At 33.4% G+C, this 27,308-nt stretch overlaps 1 pseudogene across 1 annotated transcript in view; it reads left to right on the forward strand.

Moving 5' to 3' along the window:
• Positions 1–27,308, forward strand: part of LOC143226516 (papilin-like) — a 146,596-nt pseudogene that overhangs the window by 75,819 nt on the left and 43,469 nt on the right. Inside the window, exons 7-16 of the transcript XR_013014654.1 lie at positions 2,844–2,967; positions 5,828–5,908; positions 9,400–9,572; positions 11,046–11,178; positions 12,625–12,751; positions 13,743–13,953; positions 15,808–15,978; positions 16,404–16,577; positions 18,202–18,382; positions 19,792–19,933. The product of XR_013014654.1 is annotated as a papilin-like (transcript). The remainder of the gene's footprint in view (positions 1–2,843; positions 2,968–5,827; positions 5,909–9,399; positions 9,573–11,045; positions 11,179–12,624; positions 12,752–13,742; positions 13,954–15,807; positions 15,979–16,403; positions 16,578–18,201; positions 18,383–19,791; positions 19,934–27,308) is intronic.

Here is a 27,308-nt window from a genome sequence, read left to right on the forward strand (position 1 = left end):
AGCAACAGCAGAACACACCTACGGTTGATGAAACCTTGGTAACTGAGTGTCATTAGAGAAAGATGAAGATAAACGACATTGCTATAGTTACGATACTTCAACTGTGTTAAGAAAATAAACACAATTTTCACCAATGCTGTGTTTTTGTATTAAAGAAAATCAATAAATACGGTTTCTAAGTCTTGTTAAACTGAGTGCAAGAGATGAAAAGAAATGAAAGATGTTTCTGTAATATAAGAAAAGAATAGATCGTTCTGTAGACTTCATTTCATTAACAACGAAGAGACGAATAACACCCCGTGGTTACTTTATCTTTCCAATACTGTACAGATAAATTTTGTTTCCATTATTACTTTATTTCATTAAGGCAGAATAAAACGGTGACTTTTTGTGTGGGTATTTTACCATAATAACATTATCGAAGTAACTGTGACGAAACTTCCGTTATGTCGTGTTGTTCTCGTGCTTTACTTCATTCTATGAATATTTTGATTTTTTTTTTTACCAGTTTTATGCATTCAGAGGATATGGATCCATGCATTTGGTTATTATACCATAACACTCTGATTTCTAATTTGTCCCCTAGTTGATTTGCGGTAAGCTTAACGACTTACAAAGCTAAATTCCGAATATTCAGGGTTCGATTCTTTGTAGTGGACAGAACGCGCATAGCCTACTGTGTAGCGTTGCACTATAGCAAAGAAATAAAGTGTTTAGTTTAGCTGGTAAAAGACAATAAGACAAAAGTGGTGTTCAAGCTTTGATAATATTTTTCACAGATAATCATATTTACAAGGTTCATCATTTAGTTAAAATAAGTTTCGTTTGATTGTTTGCAAGTAAACAAAAAAACAACACAAAGGGCTATCTGTGCTCTGCCCACCACGGGCATCGAAACCCAGTTTCTAGCGTTCTCAGTCCAAAAGAGATACCGCTGGAGGGACTTTAAAATAAGAAAAAAAACGTTTGAGCAGTGTCGCTGTTGTGAAAAGTCAGTTACGCTTGACGACGATTGTTTTATTTAGAAAAATAAAAAAATGCTCACCCCAGTGGCACAGCTATATGTTTGCAGACGTACAACGTTAGAATACGGGTTTTGATGCCCGTCGTGGGCAGAGGCAGAGGTAACCTATTGTGTTGCTTTGTGCTTAACTATTTTATTTTATTTGTCACATACGAACTCATCTGCAAAGCAGAAAGAGTGTTTTTGTTATTGTTATGGCACACAATGCTCTCGTGATTTTAAATGGAATAGATTGCTGTGAAATAAAACAACTTCCCAGTCTTAATTTTTCCATTTGATTCCAACTAACAATGAAATCGCACTTGCATTCAAATGTGTACACATCCAGATTGGTGTCGTAAATTCGACTGATACACCGATTTAGATTTAATTTACTTTATCCTGTTTATAATATATATGTTGATGAGCATCGCGAAATATTGGAATAATATAATTTCACATTTTTTGTAAGCTCACAGAATTGTTTTATTTATAATAAAAATCACAAGGTTTAATTTTTCACCCAACAGTCTCTATAGGTAACGGTCTCTGAATGAAAGTAGATTATTTTCAAGACATAAAGTAAGCCCCTACACTCCACCTTCCATCCGAACTCGGCCCATGAACTGCATTGAGAACTTAAGTGGTTCTTAGATCCCTTCCACTTTAATTAATCTAGTAAAATATCTTTTATAGCAGGCAGCCTGACTGTACAAAATACGTTCGATCCAGTTTGACTTGTTTGTGGTTCACACACGTAAGCGGGGTTGGGCGTGATTGCACACACACACATATTTAAACGGGGTTAAAGCAGCTTCAGATACAATCAAAATGTACCATATTTTAAGATATAGTTTTTCGTCTTTGAGCCCCAATTATCAATGAAGTTGCAGGCGTTCCTCGTCAGCATTCAAATTCTCACATCTGTGCATGTTTGCCTTTTGAAATATGGTGAAGTGAAATATGAAATACACTTAATAGAATTCCAGTGGCATTAAATACAATTATGAATTTCAGGCACAGTTTCGTTCAGTAGTCATGATTGGGCCAACTAAATACCACTTCTATCATAATTTTGTTTGATAAAATTAAGTTGATCAGTTTCTTGGCCAGGAGTCATTAAATATTAACGTTAAAGTAATACATACATAAAAAGACTCCCTTGGTGGCACAACGACAAGTCTGCAGACTTAAACGCTCAAAACCGGGTTTCGATACCCGTGGTGAACACAGTACAGAATCTCATTGTGCAGCTTTGTGCTTAATTACAGAGAAACAAATAACGAGATGTCTCTGCATGGCCAGGTGGTTAATCTGAGGGTCGCGGTTTCGAATCCCCGTCGCATCAAGCATGCTCGCCCTTTCAGCCGTGGGGGCGTTATAATGTGACGGTCAATTCCACTATTCGTTGGTAAAAGAGTATTCCAAGAGTTGGCGGTGGGTAGTGATGACTAACTGCCTTCCCCATGGATTGAGACCCTCATAAAGTCTGCACTTGTTTCACTGGGAATGGTTAATCGTGTTTTTCAGTTCAACGTAAAGTTTCATATGAACGTTTTATTGGTTGTGACGTATCATTCTGTTGTACTAATACATATTTTGCACTCTCTTGTGTTGCAATAATTTTCTTAAACGAAATTTTTAATGTAATACTTTAACTTATGACTTTTACGGAATTCCGATTTTCTTTAAGCCTAATGTTGCGTAAAAGAGAGAGAGATTAAAGAAAAAAGAACTCTTAAAACATTCCGCTATAATGAAATTGCAGATTTTATTTCAGTGTCTCTGTTTTCCACTGTTCAAAACAAGCTGTTTTCAGTAATATTATGTTGCACTTTAGCCAGTCGGGTGTGACAAAATTCTTGGATCGAAAGCTAAAGAAGATAAATGCCGAAAATGTGGAGGAGACGGAAGCAGCTGCAGAACAGTGGAAGGGTTCGTCGGCAATGATAACTTACGAGTAGGTGAGTTGAGCCATCAGAAACTTGTAAATATTTTTTATGTTATAAATTAAAAAGTATTCTCCTTACACTTTGCTTTAGTCACTGCATAGCAGCTCATTGAAACGTTTAGCTCATAACTCTATCTCTTGACCGATTTGAGATCTAATTATAGTTGCGGCTATTGAGGATTCCATAACGTTTGTTTGATCAAGGAAATAGTTTTCTGAAGATGCGGGCTCACACACACACATAAAAAAAAAATCTAATGTATCTACAAATACCCATCTTTCAAAAGTACTTCTCTAGGGTTTCATTTCCAGCGTTGGACAGAGCACAGACAACCTTAAAATATTCTTTAAAGGGCTTATAAAAAGAAATATAAGACTATTATTTATCGGGATAGAGATCAATGTTTGTAACTATTTCGAGAAATCTTGCAGAAATTATAGTGACACTGTTTGTACAGCTTAAACAATTTGAAAGTCTGACTTTTAGAGAACAAATCGTACTTGTTAAAGATGTTGTTTTAATATTGTACATATACAATTACAACATTTTAGTTACGTTTTAATATTGTACATATACAATTACAACATTTTAGTTACGTTTTAATATTGTACATATACAATTACAACATTTTAGTTACGTTTTAATATTGTACATATACAATTACAACATTTTAGTTACGTTATAATATTGTACATATACAATTACAATATTTTAGTTACTTTTTAATATTGTACATATACAATTACTACATTTTAGTTACGTTTTAATATTGTACATATACAATTACAACATTTTAGTTACGTTATAATATTGTACATATACAATTACAACATTTTAGTTACGTTTTAATAGTGTACATATACAATTACAACATTTTAGTTACGTTTTAATATTGTACATATACAATTACAACATTTTAGTTACGTTATAATATACTGGTTATTATCTTGTACAAACGTTTATTCGTCTCAGGGATGGGGGCGATAAAAGCACCCCATCCAAGTTCGGGAGAAGCCCCCAGATATAAGAGACATTTTCTAGTCGGGCTGGATTGACAAATATACGCAACCTACGCCATAGCTATAGCATCTATATACTTGGTGTGAAACCAATAAAAATATTGCAAATGGTAGACAAATAATGGGTGCACAAATAATCGAATTTGAAACGAAAAACATAACCATGTAGGTGTAGTATTATTGAAAGTTCGTGTTTAGGGACTCAGCATGGGAAGGTGGTGAGGGCGTTTGACTCGCAATCTGAGGGTTGCGGATTCGAATCCCGACACACTAATCATACTCACCCTTTTAGCCGTGGGAGGGTTATAATGTTATGGCCAATCCCACTATTCGTTGGTAAAAGAGTAGCCCAAAAGTTGGCGGTGGATGGTGATGACTAGCTGTCTTTCTTATAGTCTTCCACTACTAAATTAGGGATGGCTAGCGTAGTTAGCCCTCGTGCAGTTTTGCGCAAAATTCACAACGATCTTTAGGTCACTACCTTATTTCATTCAACCCCCATATTCGACAGTACTACAACTTATGAATGCAAAAATAATACTTTATTATGATACAAAAGTCCCTGCCAAGTTGATATTTTAACATATTATGACATTGCGACACTTCAACCCTAGACAAACAATGTATGTACATTCTTCATTGTTAAGTAAGTGAGTGTTGGGAGCAGACCACTTAACATGGTTCTCGTGCAAAATTTTCGTTTTTGTTTTATTTTTATCCCATAGCTTAGAGCTCATGACCTCTTGTGTTTACATGTCATACGGATTATGTTTATGTAGCACATGTTTACAACGATTCTGTTCTGAAGCATTTTTGTACAGATGTTGAGTACGTTATATTAAAATATAACATTCGGTCATTCTCAAAAGAAAAAAAATGTATATATAAATAAAAATCTACCGTCAGGCTTTAATGCCCAAAGCATTTGTCTCCCTCAGTTCATATAGTGTATGTGAGAACGAAGCTTTCTCAGCGTCCATTTCAACAGTCCGATTACACAGATATTCACAGGTGTTGCATCCAGTGACGTGAGCCACTTAGCCAGTTTGTCTTCGTATGGAATATCAGGTTTCTTCTTCAATGTTTTCGAACTGTACGAAAGTTGAACGGGAGATGTGACTGGAAACTAAAATTCTATGACTTCGTTTTTTGATGGAAATTCTTCTTGATTATGATGTGCACTGTTGCCTAGGTCATGTGAACGGCTTTTGACACTTAAACTTGTTAATAGTTTCCCGCCTTTTATAAAACACTGAACCTTGCTTACCACGGATGCGATACGATCTGTCTCTACTGAATGTCTTGACTTTCCACCCTGATCCACATTAATATGTTTTCCAATACCGTTAAATACAAGTAATATCTCCGATTTCTAAATTCTAAATCCACAATTTAAATTCTTTTTTATAATCTGATTATATGAGTATTTGGCGTTAGAGAGCCCCAGTACATACCCTTCTCAAAAGCGATTAATTATTTAACGGCATTCTATTACCCACGTAACATCAAACAATGTCAAAATGTATAGTAGTTTTGATACATGCTGTTCCACCGCAACTTTATGTCACGTGACATACTGATTTGTGTATTCAGACTTGTTTTAATAACGTGCTCAATCCTTTCCCTTAACCCTTTTCTTAAGTTTTTTTTATTTCGAAACACTAACGTTTAACTTCGTAAAAGAAGTAACCACTTTGCAGAGATACAACCGAATTGTTATTCAGAAACTTCAAAGAAAATAAGTGTTATGTCTCAATAAATAATATTGCGTATTACCTACACTGTTACTGGCTTGTGTCCATCTTTTAATAGCTGCTCTGTTTTACCGGCAAACTACTCATATTTATTTTCAGGTTATAATGACATCATTCTTATTCCGATGGGTTCAACTAACATCAAAGTAAGGGAAACGAAGCCAACGAACAACTATCTCGGTAAGGACTTTTCGGTACTTAATACTAAAGGCTAGAGATATGTAGGTGTTGTTGGCAAGGTTTGATAATGAAGCGTTTTAAATAATGTTACACGTCACATCTGTAAAAAGTCTTCTTAAATTTTAAACAAACAGGATATACAGCACTGTGTCGAGATATTTTTCCGATTGCAGGTAATCGCCATGTTCTTTACACACAAATGTTGATAAGAGGTTTAGTAGAAAAAAATTGTACGAGACTGCGTCAACACCTCTATTAGAACTCTATAAGAATCCACACGCCCTCTAGTGGCAGGAACTTGAAATATAAAAACAAGTACAATACATTAAGGACAAGTAGATTAAAAACAAATGAAACACAATCCACAAAACATAAGCAACATGAAAAAACTTTCACAGCGTCAAAAAGTAACGTAAAATATTCTAAACGCATATAATTCAAGACATTCGTTTATGAAAATGATAGACAGCGCATGACAATACCATAAATGTTAAAGTTTGGTGGACCGAACAAACACCAATCTATGTTTAGTGTTATAACCAACTTGGATTCAAGGTAAACGTTTTGTTGAACGAACTGAACACTATTCCTGTTTAGTTCTATAACCAGCCTTGGGTTAAATATGATGATTTGGAGGACCAAACAAGACATCAACAAGTGTATATGTGTTTGTGTTTGGATCATGTTTCGCATAAATAATTATGAACCAAGTTGTCTTTAAGTTTTCTCACCAATACAATAAACACATAACTCTCTAATTATTCCAATGTTTAAGCTTTAATCTACTAATTCTTGACGTCGACGTTCTCCTTATATTATTTTGGACAATCAGAATTTATTTCACATTGCCCTTCCGCATACTCAGACAGACCTTTCACTCTTATCTGTCTGGAATTTATATCTAGCTTGTCATCTCATATTTGTTTCCTTGTTATTTAATAAGTATTTTCAAACACATAAATCTCAATGTTTACTAACAAGATGTATTGCAATTATAATCCTTTTTACAAGTTGGCAGTGTTTATCAATTTAGTAATTTCATCTGCTTCTTTGTTATTTGAAGACAATCGTGTATAGCGCGCGCCGACAGCTTATTTGTAACAATTAAGTCATTGGTATGGATGGTGTTTCAGCCTCCAAAATGTTTATGCTACGCGTGACCTTGTTCCTCACCGAAATCACGTCATTTCGCATGACCCTGGTGACCGGTTTAGACATCATTTAGTCCATGAAGGGAAAAGATATGTCTTTTAATAAACACTCTCTGACTAGTAAACTCATACAATTGAGGAAGCGCCAAGCGTAAGACACTCGGTATCTTTTGCTTTGCCATTTGCCAGATTTAATTATTTTAACAACCTCAGGTGGAGCTTGTTCAATAAAAAGTGATTTATGATAAATAAATGTTGTTCAAACTAGTGCGTTTGTTCTATAACAAACATTGTACAATTGTATAATTTCCTGTTATTTCTTAGAATATTTTCATTACTTAAACGTTTATACATTTCTACAAGGCCTCAAATCTTATTTTTTCTGCTTTGTTGTAGATAATTTCTGAGTTAATTTGTAATACATTTTTCTAGGTTCAGTAGTTGGAGAATATGCATATATATTTTAATGGGGAAATGTCAGTCGTTGGTTTTGCCTTAATCTAAGTAAGGAAAAAAGTGAAATGTGTCTGGTCTTTTTTTCTTCTTTTTCTGCTGTCTTACATGAAATCATAATAATCTGTCTTCATAAAACAACATTAAATATAGGCCCCAGAAGATCACTTCGTTAAATATTAGCCTGGTATGGTCTGGTGGCAAGGACACTTAATCGAAGTCTGCACATCGTGGAATCGAACTTTGTCACCTAATATGCTCAATCTATCATCCATGGAACCGTTATTACGTGACGAATAATCTCACTCTTCGTTGTTAAGGTGTAGTCAAAGAGTTGGCAGTGGGTGGTGTTAACTGGCTACCTTTCCTATAGTTTATCAATTAGGGACAGCTGTCGCAGGGAGCCCTCAAGTATGTTTGTTTGTTTTTTGAATTTCGCACAAAGCTACTCGAGGGCTATCTGTGCTAGCCGTCCCTAATTTAGCAGTGTAAGACTAGAGGGAAAGCAGCTAGCCATCACCACCCACTGCCAACTCTTGGGCTACTCTTTTACCAACGAATAGTGGGATTGACCGTCACATAATAACGCCCCCACGGCTGAAAGGGCGAGCATGTTTGATGCGACGGGGATGCGAACCCGCGACCCTCAGATTCCCCCATTAACACGCTTGGCCATGCCGGGCCATGGGAGCCCTCAAGTAGCTTTTTGCGAAATTCAACAAAACAAACACATTAAATTAACTCAATTAATAAAAATGAGACACATTTGGCGGTCTTTTAAATATTAATTTGTAGAACACGTGATTAAAGTGGAATTAGTTTTAAACTAATTATTCCCTGTTTTACCAAACACATTTAATATAACCCATTGGTAAAAACATAGGAATGTTTTCTTTTTAATATTAGTTTGTAAAATGTTCATTCAAAATGAAGCCAGCTTCAAACTAAGCCGGTCTTCGTTTCCTTGTATATATTGGTGTCTAACCTACTAATGGAAGAAGGATAATCAGATTTTGCGAATATATATATGGAGCCGACTAAGCTACTGTCAGTGATCCATTAATAAGCCTAACTAATTGCATTTATTTTTCTTACACCGTTAAAATCTGAGTTGCATGCAAAACCGACTAAATTAATTACCAGCATGCATGGGCTCCTTCTCGAATTTACCATAAGAACTCCGTTTTTATAAACGAAGTGCTTGAAATAATAAAAGCCAATTTCTAGTTGGACCAGTTTACAATTACGTTAGTGTCATCAGGTGAATACAGTTTGTCAAGTTGATTCAAACCACAGACAAGTAGCAAGAAATGAATGTTCGAGATTAAGTCTAAACTACTGAATATCACATATTTTACAAAATGGTATAAGCGTAAATAAGCCGAATATCAGGTTGACTAATAAATAAAAACTCTGCTACATTTAATCGTAAGATATTATTATTCTTATCTTGATGAAACGCCTAATTACTGTAAAATCCTGCCTTTGATATGACTGACCTATAAACCTCGTGTCTGAATCGTGGTATTTCAGTGTTAAAAACATTGTACGATCTTGTAAACTTTGAAGTATATTTTCCATATAATTCAAATACATTATTTTTTAAATCATGGCCTGTTTTAAACAGCCAAAAATGTAATAATCACTCGAATTTTAAGATTTGCCAGATTTTACTGAATATTACAACTCAAAAAATCTCAAAATTTATGTTTATATATTTTTAATGTGTTAATTAAAATTTTGAACCGGTTAGCAGCATACTTTAGCAATCGTTGACACTTATTTCTTCTATGTTACGTTTCAAATGATTGAATAATTTGCCTTCTCACTTATAATCAAATGTTATTGGTTTTTGTTTGTTTGTTTTTTACGTGTGCGTGTTTCCAGCGGTTCGCAACATGACTGGTCAGTTTTATCTCAATGGGAACTGGAAAATAGTGTTTCCCAGCAGACTAAAATTTGCCGGGACAGTGTTTCATTACGAACGTAAATCCTTTGGGTACCTCTCTCCAGAATATTTGTGGGCACATGGCCCAACCAAAGAACCACTCTTTATTGTGGTAAGTTTATTTCTTCTATAAATAATCTGTTTTATAGTTATTTTTATTATAATTATACAGCTGTTGTTGTCATCTTGGAAAAATGGTACAGAAATATTTTGCACGTGGCATTAGCAGCCATCAAAATATTTTTGGATTTGTCGGAAATGTTAACATTCTTATAATCTACAACTAGAAAAAAAACAAAATATAAAACAAAAGCGTACAGATGCATATGAGTGTTTTATTAATAAAAAAATAGGCTTAGATGAACATAAAATAATTTTGGCGATTTCAGTGCTGTCGCAACCTTGCGGTCAATCATTATTGAAATGCCTTAAATGAAGCTTTTACAATAAATATCAGTTATTGAAGTCGTTCATGGCAAATTACGTGAAATCACCGGAAAAAGTTGAATTTATTTAGATAAATGTTATCTTTACATATTTCCAACACTATATTTGTTTTCAATGTTCGTATATTGCCCGATAACAATATTTAGTGCACGCATTAGTATAAAATAAAAGTTATGTTCTTTGTCAGAAAAACAATGTAATTAAAAAATACTCTGCAAAAAGAAGTAAACAAATTAGAAAATAACGCTATTTTTCTGTATTTTTAAACAATATGTACTTAATGCTAAGATTTTTTTGTGATAATAAAATTTAGAAAGAAATTTAAAAAAATGTAATAAGCTATCGCATAAAATACTTTATATACCAGTCCTATTTCTCTGTAACTTGAACTCAAAGTTATCAAAATTCATGTTTGCATTTAACTTAGCTGTGTTTATAAGTTTACTATTGACCAATTCAAACCAGTTATCTGGAAATAGTAAGTTTTGCTAATTACCACTAACTTAAACAGTTTTTGTGTTTATATTGGTGTACTGAGCTTTAGTGACCAAAAGATGACCTTTCTGGAGACACTGCCCAGCCTTCCCGTGGGAATAGAGAGGTGTCATTGACCTTCAAGTGGTGTTAACGTCTTATTTGTAATGTTTAAACTTAGAGATTTCCAGTAAGTTCTGTTGAAGCCCATGAATGACATAGTTGTGTTAGGTCTTTCAACTGAGGAAAAGATATGAGGAGGAGTTGTGACGTGTAACGTTAAATTTTGCAGTCAATGATAGAACAATTAACCTCCGGCATTACAACAGAAATCCGTGAATAAATTGTGTTTTGTTCATTCTTTTTACGAACTTCGTATTCTTTAATTAGCTTTGTGAACAATTCCTTGTGTCTTGCTACTTCACAAATTAGAGCCTTTCTTCATCAGACACCTGCCAATCAAATCCTAGGGATTAATAGCTGCGAGTAAATCTTCACACACGCATACAAAACCCACAAAAGAATATTTACTGAATTAGTACATTTGTTGCAGATAAGAAGAATAAAAAAATAAGAATATATTGACAAAATAATAATATTAAATTGAACACCGAATCGTTGATTTTAGGTTTAGTTAGTAACTTGTGCAATACTTTACTTGTAGCTGTTATACCAAGAGAAAAATCCTGGTATCACTTATGAGTATTCTGTACCAAGAGATGTGAGCAAAACCCACACAGACACATATTCCTGGACTTTCGAGGACTTTGGCCCCTGCTCTCGAACTTGTGGTGGAGGTAAGTCCAGAAACATCACCTTAATCTCTCTCTCAGCTGTCTCGATTAATCTAGCAGAGTCTTCAGTCTTTTATGAAGACAAATAATCTAACATTTTATTGTTTTTTGGAATTTATGATTAATACTGGAGAGATGTGAGTATATAAAGTTACAGAAAACTCTTTAGTTTTTGTACTACTAACTCTGATGAAGTCGCAATAGTGAAACGTTGGCTAAAGTCAAAGTTGTTGTTTTTTCTTCTCTAAGTAATGTTTCTTAGATTTGGAGGGTAAAACTCGGCTTTTTTCTTCTAACATTTTACCCAGAACAATCAAACATCTTCTTTCAACACTTCATTGTTAATGTTTTGAGCTCCATTGTTTGATTTGCGGCTGTTAAAATAAAAGCTACTATTGTTATAACACACCTTACGTATATTGCAAAAGCTAACGATAGAGTGACATTAAAAATTATTCCCTTTGAAATGTCACTAGCATTCTTCTCATTTGATCACATATTTTTGTAACCACGGGTTACGAAAAACCGGCCAAAATGTTGTGAAAAAACGTTAAAACTGATTTGAGTCGCCAGACTACGTAACCGTAATCCAGTGATACAACCAAAAAAACGCTTCTTCTTCTGAATGAAAAAATATACTCGTAAGTGAAATCTGTAAAATTAATGCCAGGAACACAAACATAGAAAGAAAGGAGACTGTTTCGCCTGTGACGTTTGTAGATGCTGCTAAAGTTTGGATTGTTGCTCAAATAAAGCAAATCATATTAGTTGGAAGTGAATAAATGATACTGAAAGTGGAGAAAGAAGAGTATTGAAAAGGACAAATGTCTTGAGAGGTGAAAATCGAGTTAGATTAGAAGAAAGCAATGTGCATGATGTTGATTGTGAAGAATATGGAAACGCTGAAACCTCTAAAACCTTTACAGCTATTTACAACTGTATCTTTTTGCATACTTCATGGATTTTAAATCTGAAAACAAGATCTAAATTCTGAACAGTAGAGTCAAGTAGTTTATTTCCTCCTACCAGCGACTTTTGGGACGTATTTTAAAATTTGGCGCGACGCCTAGAGAGATCGGTTTTTCGTAACCGCGGATCTTAATGAAGAAATTAGGGGCGAACAATTAAAAGCGCCCATAAAACATTTGTGCAGTTACAACCGATAAATAATTCTAACATTATGATAAAATGAAAGTTTGTGTTTGCTTTTACTTAATATGATGTGATGTTGCCTTTCAGTTTAGTTCGTTTAATAAATTTTGACACGAAGATGCAGTGTCTAATCCTTAAGGCATTTCATAAATTCTTATCACGCTTGAGTTGCAATTCTGATTTTTATGGGCAAGTAAGTTTGAAGTTCACACGACTCAGTGAATTAAAAAGTAAATAAATTATGCATGTGGATTAACTATTCCTATGATATAACGAATGAATGTTTTTCTTGTGCAGGTATTCAAATAGGATCAGTCAGGTGTGTTCGGAATAACGGGTTGGAAGAAGTCCCAGAATTTTTATGTGACCCACTTTTGAAACCTGTTACTAATCGGACATGTAATAAAAAGGCGTGTCCTGCAAAGTGAGTGGGTGTTTTACATAAAATAATTTACAGTTTTCCTGTCTCATCTCAGCAACTTTGAAGTTTCGGTGGCATACAACATAATTAAACTTGTTCAGTATGATATTTGATTTATACAATTTAGAATAGTAAGATCCATTTTTCAAACCGTACGTTAAAATGACTAGTTCACATAAACTGTGGTCAGGGAGTTCGTAATGCCCGGCATTGCCAGGTGAATAGGGGCGCTTGACTCGTAGTGTAAGGTCGCTGGTTCGAATCCCCGTACTACCAAACATGCTCATCTTTTCAAGAGTGGGGGGCTTTAAAATGTGATGGTTGGTAAAAGAGTAACCAAAGAGTTGGCGATGGGTGGTGTTGACTAGCTACCTTCCCTCTAGTCGTTCTCTGCTAAATTGAGAACGGATAACGCTCGTCTAGTTTTGCACGAAATTCCAACAAACAAGCACATTTTTACTTTACGTATTGGCATGGCCAGGTGGTTAAGGTACTCGACTCGTAATCTGAGGGTCGCGGGTTTGAATCCCTGTCACACCAAACATGCTCGCTCTTTCAACCGTGTGGGCGTTTTAATTTTACGGCCAATCCCACTATTCGTTGGTAAAAGAGAAGCCCAAGAGTTAGCGGTGGGTGGTGATAACTAGCTGCCTTTCCTCTAGTCTTACACTGCTAAATTTGGGACGGCTAGTGCAGATAGCCCTTGTGTAGTTTTGCGCGAAATTCAAAACTGAACTTCACGTATTTTATTGTATTTCAGAAGAAGCGCTTTTAGTTTTGGTTTTCATGAACAAGTACTCTGATATTTATTCACATTTAGATAAAATTTTAAAATTCTAATCTGTTTTTCGAGATTGCATTAATATCGATATTTTATGTCAACACTTTATTCTGATGCACACAAAGAGGAATTTAATTATAATTTTTGGATATTAAAGCTCTAATAGTTAAAAAGAATGACTGAGAAACCACAAGATGTTACTCTGTTTTCCAGTTGGTTTGTAGAAGAAAAAGGTAATTGCTCGAGACCATGTGGAATAGGTGTGAAGTTTCGTGTTGTTTATTGTCAACAACTTACCATAAATGGAGTTATCCTCGTTCCCGACGATAAATGTGAACATACTGTGGGTGCTAAACCTAGTTATTTTCAACAGTGCACGACTGGTAAAAAATGTCCAGTGTGGAATGCTGGACCTTGGACTGCGGTAAGCGAAATAAATATCATCCATAGTTTTGAATTTAACATTGCTACTAGTATAACTAGTGAAGTGCTAATTCTAAGATACTGGATCTAGTAAATGACACTGACAGGCTCTAAATGGTCACAGTATTTACTTGCTCTAGTTTGATCGCCATCTTATTTGCCACGCATTTACTAGTTATAATCTATATAAATATAATAGTATTATCTGTTGTATGTTAATATAACTACATCGCAGGGTGTGGATGAATGTTTACCAAAAGTATGTTAAGTCCATGGGAGGAAGGGGTGGCTACATACTAAATGTCAGCCCCCCAGTAGCAAAGCGGTATGTCTGCGGACTTACATTGCTATAAACCTGGTTTTGATACTCGTGGTGGGCAAAGCATAGATAGCCCATTGTTTAGCATTGTGCTTAATTTCAAAACGACCAAACAAATATTTAGTTTTGCGTTTTGAGGTTTTTTGTGGGTGTTATTGCATATTTTATCATTACATCACTTCCAGTGGATGGGTCTTCACCAAATTTAGCATGAAAGTTATTATTTTTTTGTGTTCAGGCAGAAATACATGCAAACTTCCGGTTTTACTTTTTACGTTTTGCAGTTTCACGGGCGTTTTCGCGTTTTCTACAATTATATATAAGGGAAGCAACTTATAATGTCTTAAGATGACCTTTTATTTGCCAAGACATTACATGGGACGGTTACTCCATCTAGTTTGTAAAAACGTAAATTGATTAAGCTGTAGAACTATATTTTATTGACTTTTCTGACTATTGTATTTGGTACAATGGAAAGTAAACAGAAAAACATTACGAGAAAATATGAAAAATAATTTCATTCAGTATTAAGGTGAATGGTGATACTTTATACACTGCCATCTGTTTGCGTAATGTGTAATTTAATACATCACACTGGAACTGGTTGTAATTAATATTTTGCTCTTTTATGTTCGTTCTTTGTTATTCGACTAATGAATAATAATCAACACTTACTTAACTTATTTATAATTGTCTGTTTGATAATATTAATTAGCTTTTCATGAGTTTTAATTTTCATCGTAGAGATGCTGCAACTACTTGTACTTTTGCTATCATTAAAAAAAAATGTTGCCCTGTTATATAACATTGCTTATTTAATCTTCAGTAAAATAGCAGACAAAACTTTATTATTCTGATATTATTAACCAAATGAATAAATGAATTTTAAGAAGCATACTCTTCATATAAAAAATGCAGCAGTAGTAGTTGAACTGAAGAAAGAGTACATAGCTCTTTCTGTGGTTTTGCATGAAATTCAAACAAATAAACAAAGTGAAGAAATGGTAGGTTTATATTTCTGTTCGTCTGAAAAGTTTTGGGGATCAAATATAATGGTGTTTTGTTCTATAAATACATTGTTGGTCCCTCATCATACATTTATGATTTTATTGTACAAATTTTGAAACAAAAATAACTTGATGATTCATCTAATGAGTTCTTACTAAAATCTTATGGTTTCTTTCAGGCTTTATTACCTAATAAATTTCAGCACATAGTATTTATTACATCTACCAAATGTTTACATAAGTAATTCATGTATACTTTCTGTTTTTTATATCTGTGCATGCATGTTTAGTCATTTTTATTCACTCATTGTGTAACAAGATACATTTTAAGTCTTACATCAAATAATATTTTCACTAAGCCATAGATGAATTTAAAATCATATTTTTAAAAAAAGCAAATAACTTTGCAGTTTATCTCTAAGTGTTTTTCCTGAAATTATTGAGTTTGTTTTGAACAATGAATTATGTGATAATATTATTGAATGGCTAAAGTTGTTTTTTTTTCCTTTGTTTAATTTACAACTTTTAGTGCAACAAAATCTGTGGGAATGGTACTCAGACCAGGTCAGTAAGATGCCAAAGAAACAAAGAAGTACTGGAAGATTCCCAGTGTGATTCAGATAACAAACCTGTCTCTAGCCAACATTGCAATCTTGGTCCATGTGAAGGTGTGGAGTGGATCATTTCAGAATGGAGTGGGGTGAGACCTGAATGCATCATTGAGTAATAATAAACTTTAAACAAAAATGTTAACCTGTTTACACCCTGTTTCTTCTCATTAGGTAGATTAATGTTTCTGGTGATCAACAAATAAAAATAAAAAAAAAAGAGACTACATGCACTAAAATAATATGTAATATATTATGATAAAAATTCTTTTTTAAACTTCAAGTTATTCAGTATCTTAAGAAAGACCTTGAAATATAAATTATTTATTTGCCCTTGAATTCCTATACTTAAATGCTCAAATTAAATTATTACTTTAAAGAATACTTTATTTCAGAAGTAAGATAAAGCAGATTTACCTAAACATGTATAAATTAAACAATTTTCTGTTAAACCTCTAGACCAGGTACTTATTTTAATTCTGATCAAAATTCTTATGGAAATATCTTTTGAAAAAAGTGTGACCAGTCTTGTGGATTGACAGTGGAATCTCGTGAAGCTCACTGTGCTAATAGGAAAGGTAAAGTTTTTCCCAATGAAATGTGTGAGCCAAATAAGCTCCCTGAACTTAGTCGTCCTTGCACTGACTCACCACCGTGTGATTCTCTGTGGTTTGCTTCAGAGTGGAGTGAAGTAAGTATTTGTAGTTTGTTTGTTTGTTATGACTCAGTTTGTGATAAATTTAATATTACTATGTTGAATACATAAGTAGTTATAAAAGTATCATGTACACCAGTTTTATTTTAAAACATAACAAATGCATCACCTGTATATTGTGATATAAAGGTTTAAACTCTGCATGACACTTTCTAACTACCTCAAGATAACTTGAAAATAGATTAGTTAAGTATTGTGTAACCTTTGAACACATGAAAACTTTATCATAAAGACAACTGTTAAATATAAAATGTGTTTCTTTAGTGAGAAACTCCAATAATTTAATAAAAATGGGCTTTGTTATATCCCTAATAACATCTCAATTTTGGAATATTAAATTACTACCTTACTGAGTTACTTAATTTAAAGGTATTTTTATATATAATGACTCAGTGTTTAAGCTAGCAATGTAAACAGGTTTATCAAGTATTAATTTATAAATATCTCTAGAACTCTCAAACCCATTTCTTACCTAAGGTTAAAATACCCAACAAAAATCCTTTACTGTATGAATGAAAGTGCCTATACATGACACATTTGGTCTTATAGGACAACTTATTTTGCATATTTTAGGTAATCCATAAAGTATTTCACAGCATAAACTAACTGGTCTTATTTAATTGTTAATAGTGTCAGATGTTAACCCTTGTTTTCTTAATCACAGCATATGTAGCTAATCTGTCCTTTATATTACAAATCATATATAGCTAACATATTTGTTGGATTTACAAATAGGTTTGTTATACATCAAGTAAAGAGAGTATTCTGAAGTAATATAAATATTTACTTTTCACTTCAGTTTTAGTTTCTAAAATATATATGAAACTATGTGATTATTCTTGACTAATTGCTTTCAAGTAGGAAACATGATTCAAAAGCTCACCTAAATCACATGTCAGCACCTTATCTGAAAGATAAAAAGTATTTTCTATTTATTTTTTAGTATTTTTATGCATAAATTCCACTTTACATGTGAGAAACGAAGTATCTAGAGCGTTCATTGTGACTGAACTTGAAAATACAGTTAAGAAATTGCTATAAATAACAAATTCACGTACAAGCATAGTGTAAAATTTTAATTTAGTCTATTACTTTACTAATAGGTGTATCATATACTATATTCTTTTTCCTAAATAATCTATAAAAAATACAGTATTAATCACATTTCTAATCTTAACACTCCTACGAAAAGTGGGGCCTAATAGGCCCCAGAGCAACTTGAAAGGTTATTAACATTAGGCTAATAATTTTGTATTTAAATGAAATTGCCATTTAAATCCATTAATGAATGGATTAACGAGATTCCCACTGTCCCTATCTACTATCTAGCGAAACCACAGCCAGGGGAACGGGCTTGGAGAAATCAGGACTAGAAACGTCTTTTCGTAGGAGTGTTAATGTTATCATGTCGTTATTTATTCTAGTCCAGAAACAGAAGTTTGTGAACTAGTTGATAAAAGCTGTATCTGAAAACACTTCAAAATGTAACTCATTCATCAGAATTGAAACTGAATGAAATAGCTCTTGGTTTTTAATTCTGTATTCAGTTAACGACTGTTGATAAAACAAATACTTTTTAATGACAATTTTCGTTTTTCAGTGCTCTGCTAAATGTGGGGGAAGGAGTTCAAAGTCGAACTGTTTTTTGTGGCTACTGGAAAGATGATGTTGTAGTTAAAGCTCCTGAAAATCAGTGTAACATTATGAACAAATATGCAACAACTCGCAACTGTACAGGACCACCGTGCAAAGCACTGTGGTTTACTGGGCCATGGAACAGAGTAAGTTGGTTGTAGAAGAATATTTCAAGTATCTCTCACTTATCAATTTTACTTTTGTATCTAGTTCTGAAATTAATACGGTTCTTTGTTACAACCTACACCTTTTTTTTTTTTAGTTTTGCTAAAATGTGAGGTTTTCACAGGTCCTGAAAATCCTGAAAAAGTTAGAAAATTTGCAAACCAGTTTTTTTACTCAGGAAAGTCTTGAAAAATCAAATATTTGTCATTGGGACATCCTGAAAAATCCCTTGAAAGCCTAACTTCATTACTTCTAAAAGCCCTTCCCTTATATTTATTTTATATTTACAAAAAACACTATCTAAGAAGTGTGACTCTCAGATGGGATATATGCTGACTTGACACTACTGATCAGTTGATCTATGTAACTCTATTTGTAAGTGAAAATGTGTCACGTGAAATTTGGTGGAATGATATTATTTATGCAAGAAAGCTTACAATTTTACAATAATCTAAAATCATGAAACTGTTGATGGAAATAATACCTTGGATATTTTAGAATTTTCCTAATTCCATCTTCAGTAATTTAAAAAATAAATAATGATGCTTCTAATCTAAGTTCTTCATCAGTTATTGTCTAAAATCTATATAAACCTATATGATTATTCTTGACTAATTTAGAACTTGATCAGTTATTGTCTAAAATAGATGACAACAATATAATATAATAAATGTCATAAACCTAATCACCCTGCATGAAATAGTCAAATTTTTGCTATCATCAGCTTATGTTTGATTAATTCACCCATTATTTAAACAGTGATTGATCTAGGCCAGAATATTTTGAGTGACTTTTGGCCCCTTCTCTAAATGTTTTAGGGACAATTAGGACTATAAGTAAAGTATTGTGATGTATGTTATTAATATTGGTTTATCTCTTTATGTTCTTATTAATTTTTATAAGATCTAAAATGAGTAAAATTCTTACAAATTTTGTTTATGACTTAACGTAATCATCACACTCCATGATGACTGACACATATAAAAACACATTTGACAATTAATATAATTATTTAGAACAGTTATCTTACAAAATAACTTAAAGTGTGAATACCATGTTGAAATACAAAGGTTTCATTGAAACAAAAGGTTTCCAGCTGTTTGAAAGGTTTAATTGGAATTGCAGCAGTAAATTAGAAAAACATTTAAAAATAATGAAATGATGTCTGAGCATTGTTCCACAATATTTTATTTGTCCTTAGATTATTTTGTATTATTTGTAATTATTTATATACATTTTACATTTCAGGGAATGTCTTCTGCATAATTTTGTTTACCATTGATTTGTATGAATTTAAGCATTTGTTGTTTAATTTTGAACCAACTTATTATAGTTACATTATCATAAATTTTAAAGAAATATTTATGGATTATTATTTGTTGAAAAACAGTGTTCTGTACCCTGTGGTGGTGGATATAGAACTAGGAGGATACTCTGCATTAGTGAAGAAAACATTGTTTCTTCCAAGAACTGTGACGCAGGACTGCGACCTTATGATAAAGAACCTTGCAAAATGCATCCCTGTGATGAAGGTATGTTTACCATATCTCCTTGTATACTTTAGTTTAATATGAAAAAGAAACAATAAAGTATGATTTGCAACATAATTTAATGGTAATTCATCTATCTTGAAACTTTATTTCTGTTCTTATTTTATCTTGTACATTCTCTTACTTCTGTTACTTTTCTATAACTATTTCACCTCTGTTCTACTCATTTTCAATTACATTTTCCTGCATCTAATATACCTCTCTTAGGCTCATTTTCTGTTACAACTTTTTTCTACTGCTCATCATTTATATGAGAGGACCATTCATGAAAATTTCTACATGTATAACTTGCATTCTCTAGGATACAAACATATATCTCTGTTAGAGTGATGTCTAGGACATTACAAAACATCGCTTTGGCCTTAAATATCTATAGATGAGAGGTTCTGGGGTGGTTCCCTCAAGGTTTTCAACTAAGTGCCAATATTGGACATCTTCAGTAGGTAATGTTGATATTATATCTGGTGCACTTACTAGTTGTCAGGTGTATCATATAGCACCCATAAACCCTGGAATTACTGCAATGGCTTCAGTTGGGTGACCTTTTAATTGTGCAATATATTTTCTTATTGTACTCCATGGTGGATGAGGGACAGTGGATCCCAAATTTCTTTTGTTCACCATGAGCAAGCAGATGGATTAAGCAACATCTACCTCTCTTCCATCTCTGTTCCAGCTGTATACCACCAATGAGTGATTGAGGTCATTTCCATTGGGCATGATGTGCAAGACTATTATTTGTTCTCACCATTGCACATTGGAATCTTGTCTTTCTCGTGGGATGCCTACACTTGAAATTCCAGAGTTAATCACAACAACCATTAAAAAAGCCATTAATAGACCAGGCAGATGTTCTTATGATCCTTAAAACCAAGAATGTTTTCCACTTATCTTTTCCACAGTAGACACCTGGCTGCCAAAAGGCACAAAAGGCTTATAAATTAATTTGGAATAACTTTTGCAGATATTCGGCTTTTACAAAATACATAACATTTGAGAGGGCTTTTGCCTATGGCTAACAGATCATATTTCAAAGCCAGAAGTAATCTCAGATTAATTTACTTCCAACATCTCTTCCACTGCCAGTTCCAAAGTTTCTTGGGACAAGATTTGAAATGTGAATGGGAAGTATATAGTTCATCTTTTTTTGTAGAGTGGTCCTCCTACCATTCCAACACTTCTTCCTGTTCCTCTGCTTTCTTGTACCTGAATTATTTTAACAAAAATAATCAACCATTCATTCTGGAGAAACTTAAACTTTTTCAACATTGGTATGACGTTAATAATCTGCTCATACCAGATAACATTTATTACAAAATGCTGCATCATCTCTATCTTGCCTCTTTCTTCTTATGGTTCCTTTTTTTATTTTTAAAGGAATTTGACAGAACAAAGCGTTTTCAGATTTGTGTCAATTTGGCTATTGTCATTTGTTTTGTTTTTTTAGGCCTGGGAATGGTTTGAAGATTCACTCTAATTGAAGACTTATTGCTTTGACTAGCTGCATTTTTTAATTTTAGAGGATAGTTAATACTTGTGTTGTTTGGGTTTTTCCAGTCAAACAACTTCGTTTTCACTTCTCAGACAGTGAATTATTATAGATTACCAGAGTTGACAGAAAAGTTTGAATCAGGAAAACTTTTCTCATGATAAGGCATATTACTTGATTTCCATTCATATAGGCTTCCTGGTCTTTTATAAATCTTATTCTGTATTTCTCAGACTGATATTGGATCATTATTGTCCCAGTCCTTTAGACAGGAGCTCTAGAATATCTCAGGTTCATGGTTTGAGTGTCACACTTTTTAGTATTAAGATCAATGCCATTATTGAACAATATATTTCCACAGTTGCAAACGTTCTCTGTGTAGAGGACTTCTGGATTTCCTGTCAGTCATTGAATGGAAATTCTAAAATGTACTCAATAAATTTTGTGAATGGACCACTGAAATAATTTACAGTTTTTGTAATCTAAAACAGTTGTATGCATTTTTGCCATCATTGGGATTTCCACTCTTATCCTATGCTGTATTTGGAAGATGCACAAATTTCTGTGCTGGTTGAGACAAAATTCTTAGAAATTCTTTTTGACAATAAGCTGACTTTTATTACATTCATAAAGCAGATTGAAGTCAAGTGCAAGAGGACTATGAACATTTTCTCTTCAACCTCGTACAGAGTAGATAGATTCCTCATACTTAACATCTTTCATACCATTATTCAACTTACGCTGGACTACATGTCTGTGGTTTTTGCCTGTGGCAGGAGTTTTGCATTGAATTTGTTGGACCCTTTGCATCATCTGGAACTTCAACTCTACACTGAAGCTTTTTACACTTCTCCACTCCAGAGTTTGTATACAGATTCATATGAACCTCCACCACTTCAACTCTGATACTTTCAGCTTTCCTTGCAGTACACTGTAAGACTTGTCTTGCTGCCGTTGGAGTCAAACCTGGCATTATGTGTTCATATCCAATTGAATTTTGCTTTTGTTAAACATGGCTTGCTGTCCCAGCCTTTTGCCTGGATGTTTATGAAAAGTTGACTGACATGGACCTGACTTTGGATGGTATTACTGAATTCAGTGATGAATCCCTACTATTAAGACTTATTACCATCCCTATACGTGATCTTTCTTTATGTAACTCAAATAATTTTGATTTTTCTGAATGGATGTATCATGTTATCTGGATATACCATGCTTTCTTTAATGAATACTTTTTGAGCCATCTTCCTGTTACTATAGGCTCAGCTGTGGTTTGTTGAAACTTTGTAGTTGCTCGCAATAGCTCTTCTATAGAGTTTGTTTCCCTCATTGAGTTGTGTATAATTTTGCTTGCCCTGGATTAAACAACAAATTGATATACTTCTATATTGACTTTCTTAACATTTAAAGTTTCTGTAATCATATTTCAATAACTTATCATCAAGTTTACTTGGATATTCAGAAAAGATGGCCCATTTCTGATAGGGATCAATCTCTATCCAGTTTTTTTCTGAAATCTTCGCCATATCACATTATTTGTTTGTTTGTTTTTAGAATAAAGCTACATTTGGCTATCTGCTATGTCCTTCAAGGAGGATCAAACCCTGGACTGTAGCTAAGGAAGCCCATAAACTTACCACTGTCTGACTGGTGGACATCTCTCAGAATCTTAAGGAATGAGTGTGCTTGCACAATGACTAAGTCCACTGATGCTTATTTCTTTATATTGATCTGTCATTGGTCTGTCATGAGGGTCAAAAATTTGTACCAGTTGACAGATGATTTAGGGTGGGTAACTAATGAACAAGCTTTTCCAGATTAAACCTTTAAATACATTAACCAGAGTGAGGAAATGCCCTCACATTATTTTGTACCAGTACAGTTTATTATATATCATATTCTTTTCAGGAAATGGATTACACTGTATTAGCTATGACAACAAATGTGGCATGTTTTTACATATATATTTTAAGTTGTGGTTTCTCTTTAACTCTCTTCTTCCACCCCTATATTGTTTTCTAAGTTTTCAAGGACTTACACTTGTGTTGAGTATCTCTAAACTAAAATTAATACGTGCAGCATCTATTCTTTTTGCTGTCTTGAGTTATAAGCTATAAACTGAAACCCATGCACCACACCCCTTATAACACATGCTATGATTTAAAAAGTTAAATAATTCACCTTGAAATTTGCTATAGGAATATTTATAAGTAAATAGAAATGGATTCATTTAGTTTATTGTTTTCCTTATGAATTAGCTTTTTCTTACAATCAGTTTCGAATTATCTGACATCACATTTATAGTTTGTTATTATTGAGACCTCATTTACAAAGGTAAGGAAATTGTTGCAACATACACATGTATAGATTAGTTAGAAAGTCACTAAAGTTATAATAGTTTTAAGACATTGTCTTTCGTTGCATCCTAATATTTTGTGTTTTAAATTACATATTTGAAATAAATAAAAATTATATAAAGTATTTGTTTGTTTTAAGGTTAAGCACAAACCTACATAATGGATTATCTGTGCTTTGCCGACCATAGGTATCAAAACCTGATGTCTAGATTTTGTAAGTCAGCAGACATATCGCTGTGCCACTGGGGTGGGGTTGGGAAGCATAAAGTAATAACAACAACTTTACAGATATAGAGTTAATTTCATTGAGTCTTCAAGATTAAAAGTGTACAAGACTCAAAAGTAGGTACTAAATTTCTTGTATTTTTTTATTTGTTGCTATAAAAGTAAGTAAATTGTAAAATTTCAAAACTTCTCAGGTTAAATAAGAAAAACTAAGATAAAAACCATAAAGACAAAATACTTGATAGCACAAGCATGACTTGTCAGATCAGCATGTAGTAATTTGACAGAGCAGGCTGGCAATTCAATGCTGTGTTTGCACAAAGTTTCCACTGTGGATAATTCACTTTGGCACTAATCTAATTGGCCTTAAAGCAATAAATCTAAATGGCCAGGAGACAGAAATTGTATTTGAATTGGCTGTAAGAATAACTAGTGTGTAATTGTGTGTAAGAATGTGTAATTGTTCTAGAAAGGAAAAACAAAGGGGTAATTTAGATTTATTTTTATGTTTTGTGATATTAACAGGGTTAGTCTGATTGGCTGAGCCTGTATACAGTATTAGGGTAGGGAAAATAAAAGATAAAATATAAAGTTTTACTAAAAAAAACAACGACTTTTGATATTCATTTTTAGGAAGTCTTAGAAGCTATGCGAATTGAATTCGAAATCTGTAAAATGAAACAAATATTTTTAATCTGAACATGTAACTCATTTAATTCATTTAAACTTTATTTTTATTTTATATTTTTATTTCATAAGCTTATCCTACGTTTTCACTTAAATCCCAACAAACAAGCTATTATGCTACCTTCCTGCTTAGTTTCTATGTATTACAGCTGCATTTTGCTGCTGTATGTTTGTCACACCTTCCTCCTGCACCTTTCTCTCTGTTACACTTATTGCTTTTTCTTGCTACTTCTCTCTTACAGTGCACTATATCTTCCATCCTTCTTTCCTGTTTCTCTTTTTCTACATCTCCCTCCAGTACCCTGTCTTTACAGTACAGCCCTCCTGCTCTTCATTTGTTATATGTTCTTTCAGTTTTTCTATATATTACATTCCTCTTAGTACTCATCTACTACTTTATATGTCTTTCTGTCCAACTCCTTATGTATGTATTACATCCATTCTTCTGCCACTCATCCATTACACCTCTCTATTTTACCTTCTGCTGCTTCTTTATTATATTTTATTTACCTATTTTTCTATTTATTACACCTCTTTCTTTTTCCTCCTCATGGTTATAATAATTTAATATTAGTTCAGAGTATTCATTTTAGTGAAGTTATTTCTAGCAGGTAGTTACAGTATAGTTCTGGCAATCTTTTATATGGTTAGTAGCCTGTATGATCATGTAAATAATTATTAAATAGTAACTGATTTCTTTTCGTTTAAGACAAGATAGTGTTTATTAACTAGCTCTTTGACATTTTTGGCTGGTAATCTGGTACCATCTTCAGGTGAGTTCTGAGGACTGTTTTCTATGTTAGTAGTATGACCAGGACTCCATGCTGGGGATTTTTAATGGAAAACTGCCCTCATTAGACCTGAACAATCTAATTACTTGAATGATATCAAGAGGGTTTTCCAGGTTTTGCAGAAGGCTATTTTTTATTTTTTATATTTGTTATATGTGATACATATCCTGTTATTTTGAAATGATTCACTTGCCTCTCTACACAGTGGTTATTCTTGTCTTTGAGATTTTGAGCAACTAAGATATTTTCTTTGATGTGAACTACACAATCACATGTCATAATCATCATACAGCAACAGCCCTTTACCAGTTGGATTGTGACAGATCCTTCTTATGAATTTTTACTGATGTTTAAGCTCAATTTTTTTCAACTTCATGAGTTTGTGCTGCCTTTTCACAGTGTTAACATTTTTGGGTTTCTTTTTACTCTCTTTTAACTTTTATTTAATCCTATGTTACCACTAACTAACTAAAAAAAATTCTTGATCTGAAAAAATATTTGAACATTATTTCTCAAGTGACAGTTACAAGTACTTCTTCCCAAGCTTTTGGTAATGTTGCTGACACTAACCCTACTATGTCTGTGGCTATACCTGTTGAAGAAAATGTTACTCTTTCATATCACTTTCTGGATTTGATTACTCAATTTTGATTTTACTATCTCTTTCTCCTCTATCTTTTGTCTCCATTAACAATGTCACTTGCTTAATGTTCCCATCTTTTCCTTTTCCTTACCAATCTTACCTGGAATTCTTCATCTTCTATCCAAAGCCTGACACTATGATCCTGATAGATTTGTTAGGCATCTATAGTCAGTTGTTTTCAATACATTGGTCAGGGATTTGTCTTCTACTTTGTCTTGTTTATGTGATTCCTCTGTTGCTAGGATTATTCTTTTTACCTCCATGATTTCTATCTGGTGTTCCTAGCATTTTGGAGACTTAAGCCAAGGATAACTGATCCAAATCCTCATTTTTTTTCCTTGATTTCTTGTCTCTCATATCCCTGTGAAGCCATTCTTATTTCTCAACCCCAAGAACTCCTTACCTTTCCCTGTTTCTTGCCCCTTTACCTCTTCTCACCATTCCTCCCCCTACTAGGTAGGCTGTTGAATGTCTTATTGATGACTTTCTCCCTTTGTATCCATCCAGCTTAGATTTATGTCTGTTTATGTTTCCATACATTTGGACTCTTTATGGCCAAGTGATGCACAATTCAATTCCTTAAAGATGGCTGTTTTACCAAGTGGGTACAAGAATGTCGCTTCCTCCTCTGTTCACTTTTCTGCCTCCTCCTGATATTTACACTGTAATATAAGATGTTTTGGATATAAGAACTAATGAAAGTGTCATTTTTCTCCTCTCCTGAGTTTTATGTTTGTTATTTTAGCACCCTTCACAAGACCAGAGACTGGGATTCTGTCATTGACCTTTCTTCTCTCAATCATTTTCTGGTGGTTTCTCAGTTCAAGAGGGGGATATTTATTTCTCATTGTAGATTATTCTCCTCTAAACTATGGATAGCCAAAGTCAACATCTTAGATCTTCATATTTTGAATGTCTTGTCTTTCTGATGTTTCCTTCACATTGTTGGATCAGGTTTATCAGTTTCAGTCTCCATTCTTTAGCATAGATTGACCTCTTTCTGTCTATAACCATATTATAAATGTGTTTGCTTACCATGTTTATAGTCTTGGACTTTGATTCCATTATTATATAGATGATTGGTTCCTACCTGCCTCTTTTCAGGAGGCCTCCTTCTCAACTACATCACTTCCCATTCAAGATACGTTTTATTTGGATTAGCTGG

This window comes from Tachypleus tridentatus, chromosome 9 (genome assembly GCF_004210375.1).
Source record: "Tachypleus tridentatus isolate NWPU-2018 chromosome 9, ASM421037v1, whole genome shotgun sequence".
In the NCBI taxonomy this organism is placed as follows: Eukaryota; Metazoa; Arthropoda; class Merostomata; order Xiphosura; family Limulidae; genus Tachypleus; species Tachypleus tridentatus.